The 15,658-nt window shown below is 43.6% G+C and overlaps 1 long non-coding RNA gene across 1 annotated transcript in view; it reads left to right on the forward strand.

The window, feature by feature from the left end:
* The window catches only part of LOC136996603 (uncharacterized), a 33,882-nt gene extending 25,749 nt beyond the window's left edge, over positions 1–8,133 (forward strand). Inside the window, exon 4 of the long non-coding RNA XR_010887610.1 lies at positions 8,057–8,133. This is a non-coding gene — a long non-coding RNA (uncharacterized lncRNA). The remainder of the gene's footprint in view (positions 1–8,056) is intronic.
* Positions 8,134–15,658: the final 7,525 nt, after the last annotated feature.

Genomic DNA, 15,658 nt, shown 5'->3' on the forward strand with positions numbered 1-15,658 from the left:
TCAGAGAAGCTGGGACCTGACATCAGCTCTAGTGTCTTTCTCTTGGTTTCTGATTCATCCCATGGATCTTCTGGGAAACATTTTCTGTGAAAAAGACAAGGAAGTTCTTTCAGCCTGCAGATTCAGTTTCTGTCTCCTGTGCGTAATGAAGCAGGTGTTGTCAGGAAGGAGTGTTTTCACTGTACTGAGGAGGCTGGGACGAAGTCAGCGGCAGATGAGAATGGGGCTCTCTCATGTTGTGAGGCAGTTTCCTATTTCTGCTCTACTTCTCTGGTTGCTTTTACAGTAGGTGGGGAGAAAATTACCTGCCAGGGATTCCATTCCCAGGGATGCTGTGGGATTTTGCATGCATCTGTGAAAGGCTCTTGGTGCGTTCGTACTCTGGCCAAATGCTGTTATAAAGGAGATGTACAAATGAGCAGTCAGTAGAGGTTGCGGGAAGTTTTCAGAGTAACTGTATTCTGTTTTGTTTTTTCTTTCTTGGAATATGAGAATCAGCTGGAATGGGATTATTCCAGAGGAGGATGTCCCTTCTTCCAATGTTTCCTTCAAAAATCACTTCCTGTGCAATGTCTCGCCCCAAATCCTGCCAAGACCCCCAAAAGAGAAAGGGCTTGTGTGCTGCGCGTGGGGTGTGAAAGGGAGATCAGACATTGAGGCCTTCACAGCCTGGGTGCTAGGCATCAATAATCCTCTTTGGGCATTATCAGCCTTTGCCTGCCTCCCCGAATGCTTCTGGGCCTCCCTTTGACAACACGTGTAGAAAGGTGCCTATTTCTTTCTCCTGCAGATAGGAGGAGTCTCCCCAAACTGCACAGGGCTCTAACAGCATTTGATGACTCGTCGTTCACCTCTGGCCCCAGAGAATTAAAGTATTTTAGCAGCTTGACCTGAAAGGGACTTCAGAAAAATAGTAAACACAGCGATTTATTCGCCGTAATACAACAGAAACCCTGCAGACCAGAAGTATGCTTGCTGTGTGCCACTTACAAAATGAAGAGGAAGAAAAGAGTTTTAACAGTGTGATTGTGCAAGCTTCAAAATGGGCAGGTGTTGGCTCCAGAGGGACAAATCTCACTCAGACTTTGGGTATCACGTGGTGAAGCAGCAAAGGTCTCTCTCTGCCTCTACAGTCAGGAATTGTCTTTGATTAGACAAATTAGACCTATTTTGTGATATTGTGACTTTTGTTTGCTACTTTTGTTTGATGTTTGAGGTAGGCTGAGGTGAGGGAGAGAAGAGGGTTGACTGCAGTAGGAGCTCTTGGAGTTGAGAAGGGGGTAGCTGTGGGAAAGGAAGGGTGGGGATAACTACTGAGGGCAGAGGCTTGGGAAAGGGAAGCAAATCAAGTCTTTTTAGAGTTTTTCTCTGACCCTTCTTCATGTGGTGAAAATTGGACTGCTCTGAAACACGCATATGCACCTACAGATTCCTTCCTCCAGGCCTCAACCACATTGCAGAAATACCAACAGTACCATGAGTGCCTTATGTTGCAATCAATGAGAAAATAAAGACTATTTCAAACGCTGGTGTCTAGGAGCTCTTGTGATGAGTGGAGTCAGGTTTGCTGCCCTCAGGGCGGCAGGTGTCCCTTGCAGGCACCTCATGCCACTGGTACATGGACTGTGTTGAGGAACACACTCAGCACTAACATCCTTGGCTGCCTGTCTCCTTTCAACCGTCCCCAGGAAAGCAGAAATGTGGTTTTTTTACAGGGTGCTGGTGGCCCCCGAGGAACGCATTCTTCTTAGCCATGACCACTGACCTTCTAGAGTGCTCTGTGTCCTGGCATCTTCCCAGAGAGATACTGAGCAATTCAGAGGACAAACATAGCTCACTTGCTGAGGGCATGCTCCATGGTAGGCTGGGCTGGCTATCTTAATGTTAGTTCAGGGCAGAAAATTCTGCATATGATCCCTATTCCTTGCAGTCATCCTATCACCGACTTCTTTCGGACCACAAGAAATATATTGCAAACATGTGGCAGATGCCACCTCTGAGAATGCTTATTTCTTACTGTCAGTGATTGAGAGGGTCTACGATAGTGGTTTACATCCTCTGGAGGTGCCTCTCTCTCCATTGGGCATTCAGGGAATGTCAGGTGATTAGCTTTCTGTCTAAGGCATTTCAAACAGATTTCATAATGTTAAATAGCATCAGCCTGGGCCATTGATATGTACTGTCATGTACTGTCATACTGGTTGTAGTGGACGCCCTGTGGAGATATGCCGAATCATCAAAAACTTTGCATTCCATATAATGCAAGTGAAGTAACCATCCTATGACTTCCATAGACCGTGCAAAAGCATGCTGAAAAAGTCACTCACAGTTCTCGTATATCTATTATAAGGCTTTGGTAAGATTGGTCTCTTGTCTCCAAAGCATATTCAAAACCTGAGTCTACTTCCTTAACGAAACTAATTAATGAAAGCCTGCATCAAATAGCAGCAGCATAGCTCTAGTTTCACAGACCTTGCAGAAGATGCTCTACTGCTGCTCAGGGTCACACAGATTGAGAAACTGTCAGTCCTCTTCCCTAATGCCTGCTGCTGATTTCACAACCTCCCTCAACAAAACTTCTCATTCCCCAAGGGTCCACTGTCACTGCAGAACCTCCCTTAGCACACTCATCACTACCGAGTGTCCTCTTCTGACCTCAAAACCTCTCCCAACACAAGTTGTCACCATACATTGTCCCCTACTACTTCACAGAACCTGTTCTACAGTAGGGTCTCCTTGAACTCTGTAGCCAGCCTTATGACACCTCAGCAGCCCCAATTCTGCAACCTCTCCTAGTGTTACCCTTCAATACACGATGCCCGCTTCTGATGTCACAAGGTCTTTCAACACAGCTTAGCACCCACAGTATTACCTGCCACTTCATACGATCTTTCAGCACAGTCCCTCACCGCACCTCAGGCACTTCTGATTTCACAAACTCCATGAAGACAGCTCCTGGCCATGTAGCATCCATTTCAAGTTTCACAACTTCCCTCCACACCGTGCCTTGTCCCCATCCTGCCCATCATCAAATTCACAACACACATTCACCATGGCTCTATCAACAAACTCCTTGCCAGTATTCACTATGCAGCTGCAAAACCTCATTCATCTCACCATGCACAGTCCCTCCTTGTCCAAATCACAGCTCCCCTGAGCATGACCTGCTGCCATAGTGGTGTCCAGAGCCAGGTGCCAAGGTAAGTGGAATGAAAATGGAGAAAAGACCTTTCTCCTTTGCTGGCACTAAGCACAGCCCTACGGGGAATTATTTTGCAGCAGGAGGTAGCAGCAATTCTTCATTTGGACTTGTGCATTAAGTCACCTCTGGTAGTCCATTTGGCTAGGGAAACAAAAGGACATGAATACGATGCTAGCCAAGTTGCTGCCATGTGTGCCACTGGGTACAGAAAGTGGCAGGCTGATTCATACTAGGTTAGCAGGCCAGATGCTATTGGCCTGATCTCTGGCTTCTGTCATCTGTTGTTCCTCTTCCTTTCCCAAAGATTGTAAGACTTTGTTTACCTTCTTACCCAATACTCTTGTTTCCTGTAGTGACTACTGATAACCCTCATTAAGCTGCCCAAGACTCCAGGCGACAGTAAAAGGATATTTAAGTTAGGGGACTATTTTCACCAAGACATTTCTTTACCAGTATTTATTCTCATTAATTGTAGGATTTCTGTTTTCACTCTGTAGATCGCTGGCATTCTGTGCAGAGGAGATGGAGACATTAACTATGTTGCTATCAGGCCATTCCACATTTCCAGAAACTTCAGCAAAACAAAGTAAAGGACGGCAGCTGAGACAATGTCTTTCCTGACATCCGTGAGGCATAAGCTACAAATACACAGTAGAGTTGAGAGAAACGATGAATTTGACTTGGGCCTTGGTTGAGATGATATGCTGATATAAATCAGCATGTCTATTTGCTTCATAGGTTCACCTTTGACTGCAGCTGCTCAGGTTAAGAAAGATGGGGCCCATCATGACAGTGAGATTTGTCCGCCCTAAGTTATTTTGTTTAAAAGCTAGATGTCTATTTCAGACCTAATCGCATCCTAAAATCAGTTCTGAGGTAGATCAGATGCATCTGCCTCCGGAGACATTCATTTTTTTCCGCAGAAGAGCCTAGAGTGACTAAGTCAGGGTTAAATTTACTGACTTCCATCAGCATTAAATAGGTGACGTCCTCCCTCAGTTTCCCAATTCGTAAATGAAGGATTTTTTTTGACTGACTTTGTAATTCACTGACCTCTGTTAAAACATGCAAATTCTTGCAAAGAGGCTGGATTTCCAGTGATGAAATTTCTGGTGAGATAGGACTTGGAGGGTCATCAAGAGGTCACCCAGGACATCTTCTGTCCCTATAAAAACTTAATCGTAACCACTCCTGAGAGAAATGAGCCCAACCTGTCCTTAAAAGACTCCTGTGATAGGAATTCTTTACCGTCCCTGGAGGATGGTGACACTTCCTACAGCTTGAGGTTTCTTTCTTTTTTTTTCTTTAATGAAGATTTCTCTTTTACATGTTTTTTGGAATACACAGAAGTTAAAAAAGGAGAGAAAATATCTAGATTACAAATGGACTGTTTTAGCATTCACAATGCTAGGAAGCCAGAGCAGTGGACCTAATGGCCCTTTACACATGGGAAATCCATACAACTATCAGCTTGGAGTAAGGAAGACTCCGAGAAGCGTTAACTGGATAGTTCCATGCATATGCTTGTCCAGTTGAATACTCAGCTACTCCTTTGACTGTTATTTCTTATGGAGAAACCCTGAAATGCCTTTGTGATATCATTATAAAAGCATTGACTGACAACTGTTTCTTTACAATATATTTACTTAAACTTTTCAGTCAAGACAGAACTCATTCTCCTCCTTTGCCTCTTTCTTTCACGCCTTCCCTTCACCAAGCCTCCACACCGGCTTCCTCCAGCCCCAAGAGCCCTTCAGGTGGAAGATTTCCTGGGAGAGGGTTAAAGGTTGGTACTTAAATGGTTTTCTTCTCAGCCCTTTTTGCAGCTGCTGGGGTATGAAAGCATCATTCAGCACACCCAGGTCACATCATCCACACAGCCCATTAAACCACTTCTCACATAGGCAGGAAACATCAAGATACACTTGTGACACACGAAAGCAAGTAATAAATTAGATGGGATTGGATTATACACTAACAGCCACCTCCTAAGCAAGTTTTGGAAGCTTTCCAGAAGCCATTCTATGTTCTTTAACATACCAGGGAAGACAGAAGTTGAGGAGATAAAGTTGTACAGCCCTTACACAAAAAATTAGATCTCTAAACACAGGCAAGGTAAGTTTTGCAGCTTCTCTGGCTTCTCGCTTTGCTTTGCTTTGCTTTGTTTTGCTTTGCTTTCCTCTTCCTTTTCCTTTCTTCTTGCACAAATGTGAAAATACAGAAAGAAACTTCCACTGAAGTTATCAACTGTCTCTAGTTATCTTTGGCTAGAATCACATACAGAGCTAGTTCTACAGCCGCAGATTAGATTGCTTCGATATTATTCTTTTGTTTCCCATAACCACCTGAGATTTTAGGGAAGAATGCATGCAGTAAGGAGATGGTGCAATTTCTCACCCTTTTTGAGATGTTAAGAGTACACATGAGATTCATTTTATTTTGCAGCTGATTGCATTATGTCATATACCTCAGGTCTACCCCTGCAAAGGCACTAAGAGATAAGCCATAACTGGTGGGAATCCTCTACTGAATTAGTCATTCTAGTAATCCTCTTGGAGTCAACAGTAAGAAACGGGTACCGGCAGCACATGATTCATCACATCTACAAGTAGACTGGTCAGGTGTAATATGCCTAGCTTAGGTACAGATGCCTACATGACTTAAGTCGATGAGATGAGATCAGACAGATGGGTAGTTTGTTAAATGCAGTTTGGTGGTGATGGAAAGCAAGATACATGGCCGAGCTGTCTGAATTGTGAATCGGTCCTTTTGTAGATGCACACCTTGTTTTTAGCTCAGGAATTTGCCACCTGCTGGTATTCAGGCATATAGTTTCCCCTGACCATTTCTCTCTTGGTCACTCCTTTCCAGCTGCCTAAATATGGCCCTGGGATTGCTGCGGTATGCTTCCAGTCATGCTCTGGCTTGGATGGAGCCCAGCTATTTCTTTTGGACTGGGTACTGCACAGCCATAAAGGTGTGCTCATTTCATCCCTGTCATTTATTTTGTTGAGAAGTCTACGTCATTGCTCAGTAGAAGGAAGAGGGGTAGAAAGGATCACGACTTGGTAAGACGAGGGAGAAACTGACCTCACGTTGTTCTTACTGATCCTTCTCCTTGTAGAAATATCTGAAAGGGAACCATCCGTGTAAATTTTACCCTTCTGCTTGAAAAACTTTCATCTAGTGTAAGTACAACTGTAAGCATAGGAAAAGTCCCTAACTTTCCCCACTTCCTCTCTCGGCTTCACTTTGTGGGTTTGAAAGTAATCTTGGGTTTTCTCAGTTTCAGTGTTTCCTGTGGATGCTTGATCACTTTGTGCCTGCACGAGAGTTTCTGATTATGCTGCAGATTGAAGTAGTTGGTAGATAACTTGGCTTAACTGAATCATTCCACAGATTTGCTCACCGATCACCAAGACAAATGAGAAGACCTGGCTGTGGTGTAATTCTGCAGGACTTAAAATGGTGCATTTTAACACCAGCTGACTGGGAATGTTTTGATACTAGAAGGAAGCCCATACAGTGGATATTGTTATTAAAAGAGTGCCTGCTTTTGGCTGACCTTAAACTCTCTGTGAAGAGTTTAATCTGGTGGTTCCCAGACTTCTTTGACCAAGGGAATTCTGGTGGTCTGGGTGCATAATGGCAAGCTAGAGACGTTACACTCTTTCTAAAGATGTAGGCTACTCATTTATTAGTGACATGTAATGCTCGATGGGTTGTAGCTGGAATACAGGGTGCACCAAAGAAGTCCCATGTTTATGCTGGAATGTGACCTTGTCTCGAATGAGAAACTGTATGGATGTAGAAATGCCTAGGGACAAGGAGCTCAGCCATAACCTAAAACAGGTGGATGGCATTACAAAAAGCTCTGAGCTACTTTCAGGGACCAAAAGGGATTATTCTCTGAGGTTCATTCTAACCTGGTGGTGCTAATTTGCTTAAGCTCCTCATAGTGAATGGAGGAAAAAAGGGTTCTGCAATGGACCCTAATTTAGTCTTTCTGAATCAGCCTATAGAGAGACTTATACTGGCTGTTGAAGGAGTTTAGTTAGATTAGCTTCATTAAGCTAAGTTAACCCTTGAAAGCATCACGCAGAGCGTATCAAAAATCACACTAGGTAAAATCAGTACAATGCTGGGACAGAAGATCTCACAAGAGTCTTTCATTCTTCCTTCCTCGGATAGAAGCAATGCTGAGATTTAGAACAATGTGAAATACTACATTAAGTCATATGTGCAATTTTTTTCCCCTCCATGATAGATAACCTTCCCAGAACTCATTTTTCAGCCCGTGACATTTCATATTTACGTTTCAAAATGTATATACACAAAAGAGTTCTTTTCTCTGTGTGTGGGTACGTTTCCCTTCTAAACAAGAATTCAAAGATCATGTGTACTTATAAAAGAAATCATCATTCTGAGCAATATTTCCAGGTATTCTTAAAGACACCCATTTTACAAAGATTGCTGTCAGGGACTTTGTCTACCCTGAGGGCAAACATACTACATTATCTGCCTTGTAGTGCCCGAGGTGAACACTCTGGCCTTGTCCTTAGTGCATGGAAAGCTATCAGCCATGGAGACAATCCTTCAAAATCCTGGAGGATCAGGATTAAGGAACATATCACAGAGTGCACCTATCTCTGTGCCACCAAAGCCATGGCAGAAGTTTTGTACTGTGGAGAATTAAATAGCCGTTAAAAAAAAATACATGACAGAAACTAAACACTTCATAAGCTTAATACTAATGCTATATCTTTCTTGGTTTGTATCCACTTCTGATGTAGAACTCATTATTAATAATGAAAAAAATGCTGATGAATCATGTGTCTGTCTTTGTTTTCCCAGGTGTATAAGCTGTATATTGCATATTGGCACCCGACTGATCAACATGGAGAATGTAAGCAGTGTGAAGGAATTCATTCTTCTGGGCCTTTCAAAGAACCAAGGGGTGCAGAAAATATGTTTTGTGGTGTTTTTGTTCTTCTGCATTGTTACCGTGGCAGGAAATCTGCTCATCGTTGTCACTGTAGTTAGCAGTCAACGTCTGAACTCCCCCATGTATTTCTTTCTCTGCCACCTGTCCATTGCAGATCTTTGCTTCTCTTCTGTCACAGCTCCCAAAATGATTGCTGACTTCCTTGTTGAAAAGAAAACCATTTCCTTTGGGGGTTGCATGGCACAGCTATTCATGGAACATTTCTTTGGCTGCACTGAGATCTTCATCCTCACAGTGATGGCCTATGATCGCTACTTTGCCATATGCAGACTCCTCCACTACACCACCCTCATGACCAGGCGTGTGTGTGGCTGGATGGCGATGGGTTCATGGGTGGGGGGCTTTGTGCATTCCCTGGTGCAGACCCTCATAACCGTTAGCCTCCCTTTTTGCGGCCCCAACAAAATTGACCACTACTTCCGTGATGTCCACCCCCTACTACAACTGGCCTGTACCGACACCTATGTTGCGGGCATCATTGTCGTTGCCAATAGTGGAATGATTTGTTTGGTCTCTTTCTTCATCCTGGTCACATCCTACATTGTCATTTTGTTATCCTTGAAAAGGCGAACGTCCGAAGGGCGGTACAAAGCCCTCTCCACCTGTGGGTCCCACATTACTGTGGTGATTCTCTTCTTTGGGCCATCCACATTCACCTACATACGCCCATCCAGCCGTCTCTCGGAGGACAAGAGGGTGGCTGTGTTTTACACTGTCATCACACCCCTGCTGAACCCACTCATCTACATGCTGAGAAATGAGGAGATGAAAAGTGCCATGAGAAAACTGTGGAATAGAAAAGTCTGGAGTGAAAAGGGTGAGGTGTAGAACTGTGGTAACATTTTCTCAGGAGCTGAGAAAATCAAGTCTCTCTCACTATAATTCCATTTTGGAAAATTCACTGAAAGCTCCCTTTTGAAGAAAAGCTTGGTTTTAGCTGTTGCAGTAATTAGGAAGACACTGAAAGTTCATGTTTTGATTGGAATGGCATTGCAAACTCTGTGACTAGCAGGGATTCCTTTTATGTTCTCTTTTTGAATAGCACAGGCCCAGGACTGGGGCTTCCAAGCACTGCTGAGACACCAGCAAATACATAAATGAATGCTATCAAAAATACTAAAATGTGTTCCAGGCAGAGCATCCCGTTAGTCCGAGCTCTCCCAGGTGTAAACTTTCCGTCAGACAAACTCCATCTACTCTGCAGTTTACTCAGCTAGGAAACGATGGCCCAAGGTGTCTGCAAGACCTGGAAGGTCACCTGCTGCTGGAAGCAATTGTGCCAAAGGCTTCCTTCCCCTTTACTTTGGAGTAAATGCCTTCTTATGAGCACTGCATTGTCATATGCTGAATCCATGGGTTAGCAAGTGAAGTGCTGATATTAGATGCTGGCTGGGTCATTTGCTGATGCAGATGATATGAGGAGAAGCTTCTCCCCTTCCCATTCCAGTGCAACTCTCTGCCTTTCTGCAGTAGTTCACCTATCGCTAATGCCCTCCTTCCTAACCATCCCCTCTGCCCTTCATCTCTGCCTCAGATTTTGCATTTTACTGTTTAGACTAATAGAGAATCAAAGATCCAAGTGGAAGATGAATTGCTCACTGTAGGAAATTGTCATCACCAAAGAAAGCATTGGGGGGCAAAGAAAGCATTGGGGGGCACAATTTTATGTGTCAGTGAAAAAAAAGAGTTATTTGGGAATAATTCCTGTATGCAGGATAACTCCTAGCCCAACAGGGCACATCTACAGGCCCAGGCAAAGGAAGACACGTATTCCAAGGGAATAGCTGGAGCAGCTACTACTGCAGGAGGGAAGAGAAGAAATGTGAAGATGGAAGATTAAATCATCTCAGAGCCAGCCAAAGCTGCCACAGGGAGGTTAGTTGTAGCAGCTAAGGTTCTCCACAAGGACGAAGGAGCCACGAGGAGCCACGGGACCCTGACTCCTACCTTGCCAGGAGGAAAAGAGCAAATCAGCTGCTTGAGGGAGAAAGACATCTGTGTAATGCACTCTGAAAGTAACTAAAGCACTTTCTTTTTTCTTCCTTCTCTTCACGTTCCCTATAAACACTTGCTTGCACTTGTGTTGCACCTTAACACGGCTTAAGTGTGATTCAAGACAAGAAGGTGTTCCCTGCACAGGAGAGCGGCAGATCTACAGACCAAACCCTGGCACAATGTCGGAAATGCTCTGCTTCCCTGAATGTCCTCTGCTCTATGCAGGGGCTGGCAGAGTGGGTTCCCATTTCACAGGCATGCACCAGTACACTGCGGACGTCTCATTGTCTTCTCCTCACCATGGTGGGTTATGTGGATGGCAGCCAGCAGGACGGAACTGGGATAAATCCTGATTCTCAAGGCTTAGAGGGATAGTGTCCCTCAGGCCTGGGCCAGCATGTCCCTCACCCAGCATTCACACTCTGTGGACACAGCTAAAGGTGGGACCATCCCCACCTATTTGTAGCAGTCTAAATTCTTCATGCAATGAAGGACAGTTGTCGAGCTCAGCACCATTGTCAACAGAGAGGGACAGGCGCCTTCAGAGGTTGGTCTGTCTCACCGTAGGTGGGGCAGGTAGAAAGGCAGATGGGGCCCACTGACCCCCTTCATACTGCAACTGCTGAGGGGTTAGGGCACACGGCCAGTTCAAGCTAAGGCTTATAATTTAAAAACTGTTTGTTTGGGGGTTTTTTAATGTTTTGGGGAAGAACGCCATGATTCTTCTGATTTCTCTTCCATCTGCCGGATGCTAGCAGGCAACAGTGGGACCATAGCTTATGGAAGGCGTCAACAACAACAACAACATTCGATTCCTCTACACATTGGCGCATGAGCTTCAGGCTCTGCAGCAACAGAAAGATGACAACTAGCAGGACCATAAGGCTACATTTTCACATTCTTTTTCCTGCATTTTAGGACCGTCAGGCCAGTGGGATAATAGTGCATATAGTCCAAATGCTTTTACTGCCCTGTGCATATTCTAATTTTAGCGTTACTGAGATAAACGGCTTCTGAGACAGTGATGGCCTTTAATCATCACTACTTGATCAAAATTCAGACTATAACATACTGAAGATAAGTTTTCTCCCCAGCCGTGTGTCTTTGGGCAAAAATAATGAAGTTTCGCAATCATATCACCTCTCTGTAAAATATGCTGGCAGCAGTTTGAAAGAAAGAGACTTGTAAAATCCGTCTTTAGGGTGCCATAGATGATCATAGGGACACAATCTTTGCTATAGTTATGCACAGCTTTAAGGAGAGGAAGTCAGGGGAAATAACAGCCCTAACAGGCTTGCAGTGAAATGCAAAGGGAATCTGCAAGACCTCTTTCCATCCCCCTTTGACTGTAAACCTTATGCAGAGGCAGGAACCTCTCACCTGTCTGAGATTAATTCTGTCACTTTCAGCTCAATAAAGATTTCAACTCCTTCTGCCAACTGAGGGACAGCATTTGTAAACTCAGCCAGAAGGGATGAAACATCTACTAGTGATAGAACACCTATCCTTAGAGCTAGCTTAGTTGAATCAATAGAAGGATTCCAAAGCCTTTCCCAACTTTCTCATCTCCCAGAAATGACTGGCCATTTATTCTCAAAATCGCATTGATGACAGACATGTAGCTGGTAAGTCACCATCTTATTCCGTCATTCTTTTAAGTGAAAGAACACTGCAGCTTGATTAACTTTCAAATTATGTCCAATGTCCTTAAAATAACTACCAGTTCACTCAGTTGCCTCAAGTGGATTGCTGATATGTGGAGATGAAAAGCAGGAATAAGTTCTTGTTACTTCACAATGGTAGCAAAATTAGAAGTCAATCTTTTTTGCATTTCTGTAGTTTTTTCATGTTTCCAGGCAGAAGGGGAAAAAGGAGGTAGTAATGAGTGACAGAAGAGGGAGATTTAAGAGAAGAGGGACAGTTACTTTCCCTAGTGTTTGGGGGGCAAAAACACAGGTGTGTGTTCTCCAAGATTTCCTTTCCAGAACTTCAGGTTCTGTGTGTTGCACTGGAAGAGGCTACTCCTTTCAAATACTGAAGACGTAGCAGAAATGGCCATAAATTCAAATCACATTGCTTTTCTCCTCTTGAATATCTTTGAAAGCTTTTTCTCATCTTGACAGGCTGGTGGCTTTCCTACATGAGCAAGCGTTCCTAATAGAACAGAGAACTGAAATTCTGTGCCACGCACTCCTCAGGCAGGAGTCCTGTTTGTGCTTGGAACTTGCAAGTTAAAAGTCAGGATTCCTCCAGCTTTCAGCAGCAGAGGAACACAGTCTTTCAAGATAGAAGTTGCAGATACAACCAGTTAAAAGTCCACCTAAAATCACTTCTAACAATTAAGTACCTTTCTGAATCTCACCCTTGGAAGCTGATCAAAGCTTCCTTGGAAGTCCTACTCTTTGTACCAAGGTTTTGATAAACAAGTCCAAGTTTGGCACTACAATGGTTTTCGTATGCCCTCTTTCTCCTTTTCTAAGGAAAAAAGTCTGCTTTTCTTGAGGACATCTATGGAGCACTCTTCTCCCCTCACTCGTGGCCAGGGTTGGGTGTACAGTATCATGCAAATGGCCCACTCCAAGGGCAATGGCCCGCTTGTTCCTGAAGATACATGGTCTTGACACTAGTTCAGACATCATTCTTTCTGTATTGCAATCACCAATACATTTTTTGCCTATTAGCTAACTCCCCCAGGCATTGGTAGCAGGGTAGTTAGAGCCCAGTATGGGCCAATAAGTCCATTAATGGGACAAAGCAGCCCCCGTTCAGCCTTGCTGAAATAGGAATATAATGGTTAGGCTGCAGCTGTGCCAACTTGGTAAGACCTGCCTTAATTACATGGACCTCCACCAGCCTGACCTTTGGGACTGCAACTTGTAAACATACAAATAACAAATCCACATCCTGGCAGAAGAAAGTAAGAGTTTCCTCTCTTGAAAGAAATGGCGGCAAGCACTAAATGGCAACAGCAGCAGGAAAACTCAGCTTTGCACCTTCCCAAAGAGGAGCAGATACCACAAGATCCTCCAGGTTTGGCTGAGAAAGGATTTCTCATTTGCTTGCATCCCTGTTGTCAAGGAAAAGTGGCCATTTTCTGCTCAGGAATAAATTGGGAAGAGTCACCAAATGAAATACTTTCCATTTAGAGGGTGAAAAATCTCATGCTAAAAGGGAAGGAATCCTGAACAAAAAGGGAATCAGTCATCCCTGTAAAGGTTCTACCAGCTTCACCTCACATGAAAAATTATTGTTCATCTATTGGAGGTTAAAAGTAACCTGGCTGACGCTCTCAAAGCGGAGTTCTTATCATGTGGGTGACTGAATGGAGGTTTCAGTTCTTGCTGAGGTCTGTTTCTAGCATAGGCTTCAAGGTATTGCATATGTACAAAACTATTCTCTTACTGACCTGTTTCATCCAGAAAGGCAAGAGTAGGTACTGTAGGTACCAAGCCAGTTTATTCCCCCCTTGAGCCAAATCTTCAGAAGTACTTGCCCGTTTCAAGAAGCAGAGAGCAGGATTAAAACCAGCCTATAATGGTTAGGTACACAGTTTAAGTGAGGAAAATGCTTACCCTGCTTAGATGCACAAAAGACCAGACTGCCTTTACACACTGAGTTGTCCTTGCATAGTTGGCTGTTGTTTATCTCCAGCCTACCCAACATTTTCTGCCCTAAAGCACAGCAACTAGCCCAGCTAATTTTCAGAAAACGGCTTCAACGAGCTTGCTATCAACAGGTTGCTCTCTTCCATGGACTACTTGGGAAACTAAAGGAGGAAATTTCCCTCTCCTGCCCCAACGTCAGTGATCAAACACTGGATTAGGTGCAAATTTGTAGAATCTCCATCTGTGCTGACATTTAAAATTCAATGGGATCGGGCCGGAGCAATCTGATCTGACTGAACCTGCTTTGAGGAGGAGGTTGGACTTGATGACCTCCAGAAATCCTTCCCAACCTAAATTATTCTATGATTCTATCTGCAGATTGAAAATGATCTTTTTGATCTCTAAAATGAAGAAATAGGCCTACCTTCCTTGCATGAAGGTGCGAGATATTTTATGCCGTATTGATCCCAGAAATAAACTCTTATTTCAAAAGCTACAAACATTTCATGTACCTTCGTAATAGTGAGTAGCTTCCTTCTTCACTACAAAGACATCTTACTGAAACAAATCAGAAGATTTATCTAAATAGAAAAACTTTAGGACTTCAAACTTGCAATAGAGCCCCTCCCTGCTCCACCTGCCCAGATAAATGTTATTTGCTGAGAAGTTTGCAGAACTATGCAATTCAGTACTGCCTTTAGAGCAACAGCTCCTTCTTTTCCCTATATGTTGCAGCTGACCTGCAGCCTGGGCGTTGTGAAACATTAGTGGAGTGACACGCTGAGAAACAACTTCAATATGAAATGTGATATTCTAACACTCAGCTTGCCGCTTTGGAATTCTTTCTTCAGAAAAATGGTGTTACTGAAGTACTTGGTGTATTTATGACTCTCGATGCAGTTTAATGTCTGTAAATTAGATCTCCTGCAAGACACCAGGCCTTAATTAGGAGTCTCAGCAGATGCACTGTAATGAAGAATCTTTCTGTGAATTAATTTCCCCTACCCGTGGTTAGGGGTCCAGTCAACATCTATTCTAGGCTCCCCCTATAGACAAAGGAAGCAATATCACCTTCAGAGGACAATTCATCCCATCTTAAGATAAGTGTGAGAAGCAGAAGGAATCATCCTCTAAGGGTGTCTTTGTTGTCATTGATTATAGGACATGCCCGTCTCATTCCCTGCCCTTACTACTTTTTACTAGTGAAACTGATGACATAAGTATCCTAGCAAATTCAGTGAACCCTGGTCATGTCTGTCCCTATCAACTCACAAACAAAGCTTAACAAAGCTTTAGACTGCAAACTTTAATATAAATTCTTTTAATAATAAGACCATATTCATGTAAATAGCAGTACAGTGCAAGATATCAGAGTAATCAGTTCTGCTTATCTGACTCTGAAGAACTGCAGTGCAACTCCGTGGAGTTTAAGTATGCCATCTGAATGTGAATCCATCTCTGTTATTAATTATGATCAAACTTGATAATTCTTCCTCTCATTAAAATGCACAGTCCTGATACACAGTTAGCTGGTTTTTCCACAGAAGACTCCTGTTGTCTCTAATAACACATCCACCCTTGGACTCGTGTCCTTTTGTTAGATAACCTCTTTGTCTCATGGACCATCTAGTTTCAGGCAGCCTGCTCACCGGTGGAGCATATATTTTGCTGTGATAACCTGTTCATCTGTGGACCATCCAGGCTCAGATTATGTGTCCATCCATCGGGGTAGATTTTTCTTCAAATGCAGATAGAAAATTCTTCAAGTAGGTAATCGCTGGTGATTTGCTTAGAGTTCTGGTGCCTCTGCCTTAACACTGCCTTTGCACTTGCACCTAATCCCACATATAT

The sequence above is a fragment of the Apteryx mantelli genome, unplaced genomic scaffold (assembly GCF_036417845.1).
Source record: "Apteryx mantelli isolate bAptMan1 unplaced genomic scaffold, bAptMan1.hap1 HAP1_SCAFFOLD_53, whole genome shotgun sequence".
Classification (NCBI taxonomy): domain Eukaryota; kingdom Metazoa; phylum Chordata; class Aves; order Apterygiformes; family Apterygidae; genus Apteryx; species Apteryx mantelli.